Genomic DNA, 11,490 nt, shown 5'->3' on the forward strand with positions numbered 1-11,490 from the left:
TATAGCTTTTGTTCGTGCAAAAACCAGCACGTGGGTTTGTTTAGGTGTGTGTTTTAGTTGCTTGTTAGTTTTAATCGATCGATGGTGTTTTGGGTGTGTGCGTGTGATAAAAAATTGTTGTTGTCATATGTCTGCGTGTTAATCATGTTATTCCAGTTGTAGTTAGGCTGAATTCATTTTAATAGTAGTAGGTTATGTAGATCTAGTTGTAGTTAGTGTCGTTTTTTATTTTCCTAGTCATTTGATTGATTTTAGTTCATAGTGATTTATGTAGTGAGATTAATTGAGTAGTTTTCATATAGTTTATGTAGCGTTTTTCTGATTTCAGTTCATATACAAAATATTAGTAGTTTAGTTTTCATGTTCTTAGTTTTCAATTCCCGTTTTGATGTGTGACAGTGTCGTGTGTATTAGAAGTTTAATTAGCGTCATAGTATAGTTGCAATGCATTTTCAGTTTATTTAGTTTTGTAAATTCGTGTAGTATCTTGTTGATTTCTAATTTTGTTCAATACGTTGATGTAATAGGTTGTTAGTCTAATCTTTGATGTAGTTAGTATTAGATTTAGGCATAGGTTAATTAGCATGTTTATTTTCTTGATATCCGTTTAGTTATCTTAGTCTTTTTAATTTTCGTATAGAGCCTAAACTAGATAGCTGTGTTTTTTCGGTTTTTAGTAAGCCTTTCCTGCCCTTGTAGTGATTAATATATAGTGTAACTTAGCTAGGTTAACATTAGAATAAATAGTTATTTATTTAATGTAGACTTCCTTGAGGGCAAGGTGGTAATTAAGGTTGATGAACAAAATTTGGTAGAAGACCAGCTATCCAAAATCGTGAATGTCATTGAAGGAAAGATTTTAATTGAGATCCAGCCCATTTGATAAGGAGTTATATTTGCAAAAGTGTATTGAATTTCAAAAGGGTTTCTAAAGTTGATTTACACGGTTTTGGAAACAATTGAAATGTTATATCCTCTTTTCAAGCTAGCCAAAATTGTGGATTGATGTTTTTGGACAGGTTTTCAAATTGGATTTAATGCTTTTAAGGAAAAGATTCAAAAATGCATGGGCTATGGGCTGGACGGTTTTTGAAATAAATCACTTTCCTAATGTGTTTTAAGGCAATAAGCAGAGAGGATGTCCCCTACCAAATTCGTGAATGCATATTCTTTATCCCTCTTTAGTACTTACTTAGTTAGGAATTAGCATTGATTTAACCTTAGTTAAGTTGGTAAAGATAGCCCTAGTTTAGATTTTATAAAATCGTGTGTAGTCATTTAGGTATGTATTGACTTTAGTTATATTGCATGTAGGGATGTTAATTAGGTAGATTAATTAGATGTTAACTAACTTAGTAAGTTTGGATTAAGATTAGATTATTGAAATTGTGTATGCTTAGGTGGTAACATTAGTATATATTTAATTTAGGAACTAATTAGTAGTGTAATTAGTCTAACCTAAGTTGGAATGTAATCCAATGACCTATCCTAAACCGCCACCTAGCTCCTCCCTTAACTCTAGTTAATTAGCCTAACCCTAGGTAGCAAACTATAGTTAGTCACTAACATAGATAGATAGTTGATACTAACCTTAGGTAGTGAGTTACTAACTTAAGTTAAAAGCTCACCATAGTTAGTTAATGCTACTAACCCTAACCGACCTTTGTCCATTATTGTTAACCTTAGTTAAACCTAACACTAGTCTTAGTTAAATCTAGGTGTCTAACCCTAACCGCCTCTAGCCAACCTAAGTTAGTAGTCAAACCTAGTAGGTAGTTAAACCTTAGTCAAACCCGAGTTAGCCGTAATCGTATCTCATTAACCCTTAGTTCATTAGTTATTTTAGTAAGCCTAGTTAGATCTTAACCTTAACCTTAGCCAACCCTAGGTAGTTAATAGTCTAGTTAGTTGCCCTAACCGAACCCCTAACCCTAGTTATTAGGTTAACTATAAGTAATATCTAACATTAGTTAGTTTCTAACCGTAGTTAGTTAGTTAACTTAGTTAGTGGCTAACCCTAGCTGTAGTGTTAGGTTAATGCTTGTTTTAATTAAGTGTTAGAATTAACTATAGTTTAGTTAGTTAGTTAGTGAGTCTAGGTTAGATTAGATTTAACAAGTAGTTTAGATTAGAATTAATATTAATTGTTTATGTAATTTCTTAGTTTTATTATAGTTAGCTTAATTGTTGTCCTTTTTGTAGTTTAGCAGTAGCGTAAGTGTAGTTAGGACTGTATTTGTCTATGATTTCAAGTTTTAATGTCATTAGTGGATTCAAATCAATGAATAGTGCACTGAACCAAAACCCTAATTTTTACCTGATCGTGCACTCGTCATCGCATAAGGATTTTTATTGAGTTTTATAAAAATTATTTTTCTAGTCTCTACACTGGTGTGTTAAATGTCTTCAGACCAAATTTCAGCTTGATCCGAGTTGATTTGGTCTGTGTTTTAAGCGTTTTATAAAAACGGTTTTTTCGGATTTTCAAATTTTGGGTCCTGCGATTTCCCAGATTATCCTGATTTTGAAACGCTTAGATTTGGAGATCCAGAACGTATTTTTCAAATCTGTAAAATGTGTCAGTTTCTTGGATCTGTCTTTTACAGAATAGAAGTGGTTTCATGAATTTTGGAAATCATTTAATCCCTCAAATCTGTAATTTGCGAAAAGCTGTCAGAGTCGATTTTTGCCTTCTTTAGGGACAAAACAGTCTTTTATTCAATTGTCTGATTTCGTGTAGTTCTTGTGTTTTCTAGTATTGTAGTGATTGAATTAGAGTTAATTAGGTTAATTATAGTTGTTTTGTTTAGTTAGTTTAGTTAGTTAATGGAATTTTCATTTTCTGTAGTTATTTAATTATAGTTTAATTTATGTTTTAGTTTAGAATTAATTGTAGACGTAATTTACTTTTAATTTTTAATTGTGTACTGACTTTGTGTGTTTATTGTGTAGGTTGATAAGTTAGAACAGGTTCACAGGTGTAATTCAATTATGAAGTGCAACTGCACTTGTGGTGAAAAGACAAAAATGCCCCTGGAGACCTGTGGAAGACTTAGCCTCCTATTTTAGTTTATTTTCATAGTTAGATTGTAATTTGATCTAAATTGTAATATTGACATAGATTGTAAACTTTGTTATATTAATAAAATTTTATTTTAGAATTAATTCAGAAGTATCCCGTTCCCTGTGGATTCGACCTGTACTCGCCACTCTGTGGAAAGTCGGATTTTTATATTTTTGGTTGACGATTTTCCCAAGCATTTCATTGAAAATTATGTTTTAAAAATATCTACTCCAAAAGTCAAGCAAGATGGACTGGAAATTCCTCTTCACGCTGGATGGAGATCTGCGATAAGAACAGAAAAAGGGAAATTTTTAATCGTCCAGCCTCTTTCTCGATCAATAGCTGGGTCTCTTTAAAGACCTTCAACCTCTTTCTAGAAAACACAGTTTTCTTTCTTTTTTTTTGTTTCCATTATGGTTTTTGAAACTTTGAAACCGATATTTGAAAATCTCCCATTTTCAAAAGTGGCGCATCTTGTGTTTTTCAAAATTTTTGTTTCATTTACCTAAGTTTTAGGTAAAAATGAATATTTTTGGAAAGTATGATTGGGGCGCCATTTTGAGGCTGTTTCTTTAAAAAAATGAATAGTGAATAAAAAAATAAAATTAAAGGGGAGATGACACCTCAGCCAATTTTTTAAATTTCTTTTTGAAAATAAAGTTTTATTTTGTTTTGGCAAATTTTTTATTTTCAAGTGGGGCACCACATGTGTGTGGGCCCACTAACTACTTAATAAATAAATAAATAACATTAAGAAATTAAAAAGTGGAATTTGCAAATTGGTGCGATCTCCGGGTGGGTCCCGCTTGAAAATAAGAAACTTACTTGAGAATCTGAGTGTGATGCTAGTTCACAGACGGGTCTCGCTCCATTTATTTGAAAATACAAAGCAGAAGAAATAACTTCTTTTTTGGAATTTTTATAATACGAGATAAAACTTTGTCTTTTTCAAGAATTTGGAAGAAAATGGGTTTTCAGGGCAAAAATATGTATAAAGTAAATGTAAAAATTTTTGTAAAAGTCTTTTTGCAAAAAGTTTTTAGATAAAATCTTTAAAATCAATATCCAGATAGTTTTCCTGAGAAAACTTTTGTAATTCAAAGTCCTGGGGGTAAAATGGGAAAGGTTGGCAATTTTGAAACCCAGGGTTTTGAAATCAATTTTGAAAAGAGTTAAAACTTGAATCTGGATTAAGAAATTTGAAATCGAGAGTTTCTGGACCTCGACATGACATGCTGTGCAGTGAAATGATGCAAAGTGTTCATGCAATGCTATGCAAAGACATGTTCTATGAAATGTCATTCTGAATCTAGAATTGGAAATTCTAACTTCTTGTCAGGAATAGGATTTTAAAATTTTGCAGCTTAAAAATGTTTCTGAACCTAAATATGGAAATTTTGAGGCTCAAGAATGGAATTTAGGACTTTCTGTAAGGTTTAATCTCAGAAAATGACCATTTTGCCCTTCATTGCTTCCGGAGAACTGAAATGTGATGATTGGTGGAGATGTCAAGAAGGTGAGTGAAAATTTGGGGTGTTTACAGATGCCCCTTTTTGCTACTAAGCCGGCTCGTGGTCGAACTTAGTGGCAAAGAAAAACACTCCAAATTTGGGCTATATAAAAAAAATGCCCCAGTTAGAAGGATCTGACTGGGTATGAAGAAATTAGCCTGAGGAAGATGGTAGATATGAAATGGAGAATAAAGAGAAAAGATTTGTTCTGTGAGAGTGAAGTTCAGGTTTTTGCCCTTAACCTGGATGGGACAAAAAATGCTTCGTATGGAACGAAGCTCAGGTTTGACTCTTAACCTGATTGGGGAATGAAATATCTCATTGAAATGAGATTCAGGTTTGTACCCTTAACCTGATCGGGTGGGAAGTGAAATACCTCATTGAATGAGGCTCAGGTTTATACCCTTATCCTGATTGGGCGGAAAATGGAATACCTCATCAACGGAGGCTCAGGTTTGTACCGTTATCCTGATCGGGCGGAAAATGAAATACCTCATCGAAGAAGGCTCAGGTTTGTACCCTTATCCTGATTGGGCGGAAAATGAATGGAGTCCTCGAAAGAAAAGACCATGATGGAACCTTCGGATTTTGCATAATAAATCCGATAGGGGTTTTGCAAAAGGAAGGAAAATGGGGTCCCTAAAGCTTGAAAAGGGATTGATCTTGGGCGTCTCATTGCTGAGACTAAAATCAGCTTTTGAATTGCCTTTTGCGAGAAAATGATTGGTGGTTCGCCCTCGAACCGAAATGGGACTGTCTATGGTTGGACAGTGGGGACACAGGGAAGTGTGCAAATCTGAGAGCTCACGCTCTCAAAGAAGGGAAGGAATCAAGTCCTTAAGAGGGATGTAAAATTGGTGTCAGGATGTATCAAAAACGGACATCAAGCTCTCGCTTCGCGTCAGAATGGCTAGAAAATATTGTCAAAATGCTTGAGAATTTTGTTGTTGATTCAAAGTATTTGAAAAATTATGCACATTGTTGTAAAATATTTCTTCTTTTCTACCTGAAGCATTACCTCCAAACGAGATTAACTTCATAGAATCGAGATTTGGAATCCAAATTACTTGCGATTGACTTTCTTCAAGGAAGATATCAATTAACTTGATATGAACAGGAAAGAGAAAATTTAATATTATGAGAGTCATTGACGAAAGAATATTGATAATAGAATTTCACAAATTTAAAGAAGATTCTTAATAGATTTGGCAGTTTGATATTCTGGGAGTTTCTCTCATGATAATCTTTCTGCACTCTTTTGGGTTTCGGTTACTGTTATCATCGCAAAATTTTACTTTTGTAAATCAAACTGACCTTTGAAAAAGTTTTTGAAAATAACTCGCCTTCGTTTTAAAATGCGGGAAAATTCCATAGAATGGGACTCGCCTGTCGGTACGAGATTCAACCATTCCTGCCACCTTTAACAGGGGTAATTGAACCAAGGATCAATCTTATGCTCTACTCTATTCAACTTGTCTAAATCATATTCTAATTTCTAAATGCAAATAGAATCAGGCATGTGATATGAATTTTCAGAAAAATGCACATTTGAAAACATGATGTTTGCTTTGAATGATTGAAATATAAAATGTAAATCTTGGAAAATCGTGAATTGGGATTTCAAATATACTTCTGAAAGAAATAAAATCGATTTTGAGGAATCCTTGACATTTGGTGAAAATCGATTCTGAGAGACTTGATTTCTCTGAATTCAAACTTTGAAATTGAAATTCTAACTTAGAAAATTTGAATTTGGAATTTGGGAAATACTTGAAATATCCTTTGAAATTCAATGTCTTTGGGAAAATCGATTTTGCTATAAGACTTAGGAGATTTTGAGGAATTCAATTTTCTTGACTTGGATTTTGAATTGGAGTTGACAAATGCATGAAATGAATGAATATGGATTTGAGGAATTGAGAAATACTTTTTGTATTTTTGAGAAATGCAGTGCATTTTTTTGAAGTTAGCCTAAGAGTGTAGGCTGAATGTGGCTAATGTGAAGATCATAAATCTAAGTATCATTCATATTCTGACTATGGCCATAAATATGAATTCCACCAAGTTTATAAACTTCATAAAAGCTAGTGTATGTGCCATTCGTGTAGACCATGGTGAATTTGTAAAAATATGCATGAAGCATCATCCATCACACATTAACATTATAAAAATAAACTATATGCAATGCAACCTAAGCTAAGCAGGAAATGTAAATTCTTATTCCAAAGTTTAATTTAGTTTACATCACTATTGAAATTTAAATACATGAAAATTAAAGTCTTCAATGTACCTGCAAAACTAGAAAACTTGGTTAATGAAAATATGTTGGCTTTTCTAGATTTATCCAGTAATATCTAGAAATTGCTGGATTTTGCTAGATATAAGCCTTTTTGCCATGATTCTCTTAAATCAAAATGATAAAGTATGAAGTAAAATTGAATAAATAAGGAAGATAAAATATGAAATTTCGAAATTGGGGTCCAAATGACCAAAATACCCCTAATAACAAGACTATGGCCTTGAAATTAGGGTTTTTAAAAAGATATTTTGATAAAATGCAAGTTTTGAAATTTGAATGGAATAAACTAAAACCAAATATGCTATGACATGATTAAAAATGTAAAAATTAGGGTTAGGGATTTCGAAATTTAGGTCAAATGACCAAATTAGCCCCGATAGCAAGACTATGGCCTTGAAATCAGGGTTTTTAGAAAGAGATTTTGGTAAAAACTTAGGTTTTATGCACTAAATGAAATCAAATGAATACAAAATTAAACCTGAAGCATCCTAATATGATTATGAACATAATAAAACCCTAAAAATATATGCTTATGCATGAAAATCCAATAATATCACAAAAACTGTGATTTTAGCAGTGTTTTGGATCTTTCAGGAACCCGGTTTTGCAATTTGCTTAATTCAGACATCAAATGGATTCCAAAATCCATAAAAATTGGTAATTGCACTTGTTATAACCCTAATGTTGAATTGAAATTATAAAAATAATTTTTTGACATTGCATTAATCCGAAAATTGCATTAAACCCTAAAAATATGCTATTTTGACCTAATTCACCAACCAGTTTCAATCCAAGACCTGAATCAGGGGTCAAATCTCCATGGAAATTTATGAGATTTTACAGAGACTAACTATGAAGAAACAAAAAGATTTCCCAATTTACAGATCGGAAAAATCATCTCCGGTTAGGGAGAAACCCTTCCGGCAATCTGAGCTAACATATTTCACTTTTAACAGGGATTAAAACGGCTACTTCAGATTGAAAATACAGGCATAAATAGCAAACCTAAACAAAACTCTCTGAAATTGTAGTAGTGAATAGTAGACAGAAAAATAACAATACTCACTTTTTACAGATCATGAATCGGATCTGTGGTTTGGGATTTATGACTAACACAAGTCCGATTAGGGTTTTGGTAAACCCTAATGAGTTTTAAATTTAAAAACAGATTCTCTGAAAGAGGAAAAATACTAAACAGTAATAAAAAAATTCGAAAATTTTACAAAAGACATATCTACTCAATGTGAATCCATATCACTTTACATATCTAAAATCGGATATAAGATGAGAGAAATATCATCACAGCAAGTTACCTTCTTGATTTTAACCATGATTTTAAAGCTTTAAAAACCCGATTTGATGTCTGATTTTTTTGACAGGGTTCTCGAGATCCAAAACCTCTGATTTTTCTACAGTAACTCAATAACGCATGCATGCATCACATATAAAAAAATCAGAAATAAACAATGAGAAATTCAATCCGAAATAACATCATCTTTACTGTTCTAAACCTAGAACACACAGAAATTTAAGAAACTTGAAAAACCATGCATTAACTAATGTAAATAAATAAAATAAACCATAAAACAGTAAATAAAACTTATTTCTATGCTATAGAACGTAAAACAAACATGAATAAACCATGAAAATAAAATAAAAACAGGGAATCAATGGCTGGAATTTGATATCACCTTTAAAACATAGATTTAACCCATTAAAAAGGGTAAAACATATATTTTATTGGTTAATAATGCAAAGAATCATGTTAAAATCAATTCTAATGGATTAAGATCTCTGTAAATCATCCAAAACAGGGTTAGATCACCTTCTTAGAGTATTCTTGCTGATTCTTGATGGTTCTTGAGGTTAAATCCATGGTTTAATCCATGAAGATGATGGTGCCAATGGCTAAATCATGCTTAAAACAATGAAAAACATTAAATAAAAACTAAAAATTAAAGAAAAACATTACCTTGAGGTTGCTGCAATGGAGGAAGGGCTGGAGAGGAGAGAGAAGCTCCAAGAATCCAATAGGAGAGAGATGGGAAAATCGACCCCCCTTATGCCTCTATTTATAATAAAAAAATTAGGTTTAAAAATTGACAATTTTGAAAATTTTGGACTCTAAAGGTGGGGGCGATTTTTGGGTGGAGTTACCTATATTCCCTTAGTCTAAATTATCCTAAATAGTTCCTAATTAACCCCTAGATAAACCTAAGAATCCCCCAAATGTGATGTCACTTGGCATTCTCTCACATTGGGTTTTTAAAACACTTTTAAAAACCTTTAAAAACACTTGTTTTAAAAACTAACTTTCAAAAATGGGTTTTTCAAAATGGTTTTGACTTTTATAAACCTCTAACACTAACCAAGACATCAACTAACCCTAGTCTAGCCCTAACTTACTCGAATATGGTGCCACCCCGAGTGGGCCCTACTTGAGTTTTTCAAAAAGCGATTTTAAAACTTGAAATTGAAGGAGTTTTCAAAAGATTTTCAAAAGTAAACTTAAAATTAGGATTTTTGAAATGGCATAAGGTCCTAACTGAGTTAGAATTCCTCTGGATATGGTACCAACTGAGTGGGCCCACATCGAATTTTGAACATTTTTGAAATAAACACTGAAAATGGCTTTGAAAAGGGGTTAAAATCAGTATTTGAAATTCAAGATCTTTGAAAATAGGGTCTCAAGCGAACTGGAACTCCGGGTTAGAGTCCTGAACTCTTAGGACTCTGAGATTTTAGATTTTAAAAGTCAAATGAAAGGATTTTCAAAAGATTTTATCAAGAAATGATGAAATAAGTCAGAAAACACAGTCAGGGTTAGACTCCCAACTCGACCGAACTCTAAAATAGAGTCCTGAACTAACTGGACTCTGTGAAATGACCTAAATTTCGAAAACAAACGAAAAAGATTAAGAATGGAAGTAAAACAAACTTAAAAACCAGACTTCTGACCGGATTAGGACTATGAGACAGAGTCCTCATCGGACTGAAACTTTCAAAAATTTGAGAAATTTGATGAATAGAGGCATTCAGAAGCGACACCATCTAAATGGGTCTCATCTGTGAATTGAAATCGATTAAAGTTTGAATTTGAAAGGAATCTAGATTGTTTTCTGAGAAAATATTTCGAAATACAAAGTCCTGGGGTTGGAAAATGACAGAGTATTGAATAAAAACCCCGGTTTTGAAATTGATTTTGAAATAAAGCTTTAAAATTCAAATCTGGATTGAATGTTTTGAAATAGGAGTGTTGGATCTCGAAAATGAGATGCATTGTCATACAATGCTATGCAGAATACGTGCAATGACATGCAACGATCTGTGATGACTTATGAAACGGACAAATACTGGATGAAGGTAAAAATTTGGTGTGTTTACAGATGCCCCTCTTTGCTGCTAAGCCGGTTGAAAGCCGAGCTTAGTGGCAAAGAAAACATACCAAATTTGGACTATAAAAATGCCCCAGTTAGATGAATCTGACTGGGTATGAAAGAATTAGTTCAAAGGATGATGATAGATATGAAATAAAGAATAAGGAGAAAATTTTATTTCGAAAAAAAAGTGAGATTCAGGTTTTGCCCTTAACCTGGATGGGACAGGAAATACCTCGTAGGGAACGAAGCTCAGGCTTAACCCTTAACCTGAAAGGGGACGATAAATGAAATACCTCATCAGAATGAGGCTCAGGTTTAACCCCTTGACCTGAAAGGGGACGATACCTCATAGAAAAACGAGGCTCAGGCTTAACCCTTAACCTGAAAGGGGACGATACCTCATGGAAAAACGAGGCTCAGGCTTAACCCTTCAACCTGAAAGGGGACGATACCTCGTGGAAAAATGAGGCTCAGGCTTAACCCTTAACCTGAAAGGGGACGATATACGGAATCCTCAAATGAAGAAACCATGATGGGACCTTCGAATTCTGCACAATAAATCCGAGAGGGGTTTGCAAAAGGAAGAAACGGGGTTCCCTAAAGCTTGAAAAGGGATTGATCTTGGACGTCTCATTGCTAAGACTGAATGGCTTTTAAGACAGATGACCTTTTGCGGAAAATTCAGGTTTAACCCTTAACCTGAACGGGAACTGTCTACGGTGGAACAGTGGGGAGCACAGGGAAGTGTGCGAATCTGAGAGCCTAGGCACTCAGATCAAAACAAGAAGGGAAGGATCTTGGACAACTCCCATCATCCGATCCTAAAAGGGATAACAACGACGCCTGGATAAATAAAAATAAACATCAAGTTCTCACTTCATGTCAGGATAACTTAAAAAGATTGCCAATAAGATAAAAAATTATAGTTAATTCAAGAATGATAAGCACATATATATATGAAAAATATTCCCTCTTTTCTACCTGAAGTATTACCTCCGACTGGGCTTAACTCCGTAGAATCAAGATTCGAATTCAAATTACTTGCAATTGACTTTCCTTCAAGGAGGCTATCAATTTCATTGATATGGACGGAAAAGAATGTATTCTTGATATTGCGAGAGCTATTAGCGAAAGGATATTGATAAAAGAATTTCACAAAATTAAAGAAGATTCTTGATAGATTCGGCAGTCTGATATCCTGGGATTCTTTTCTCATGATGATCTTTCTGCACTCTT

The sequence above is a fragment of the Nuphar pumila genome, chromosome 3, assembly GCF_984573655.1.
Source record: "Nuphar pumila chromosome 3, dmNupPumi1.hap1.1, whole genome shotgun sequence".
Taxonomy (NCBI): Eukaryota; Viridiplantae; Streptophyta; class Magnoliopsida; order Nymphaeales; family Nymphaeaceae; genus Nuphar; species Nuphar pumila.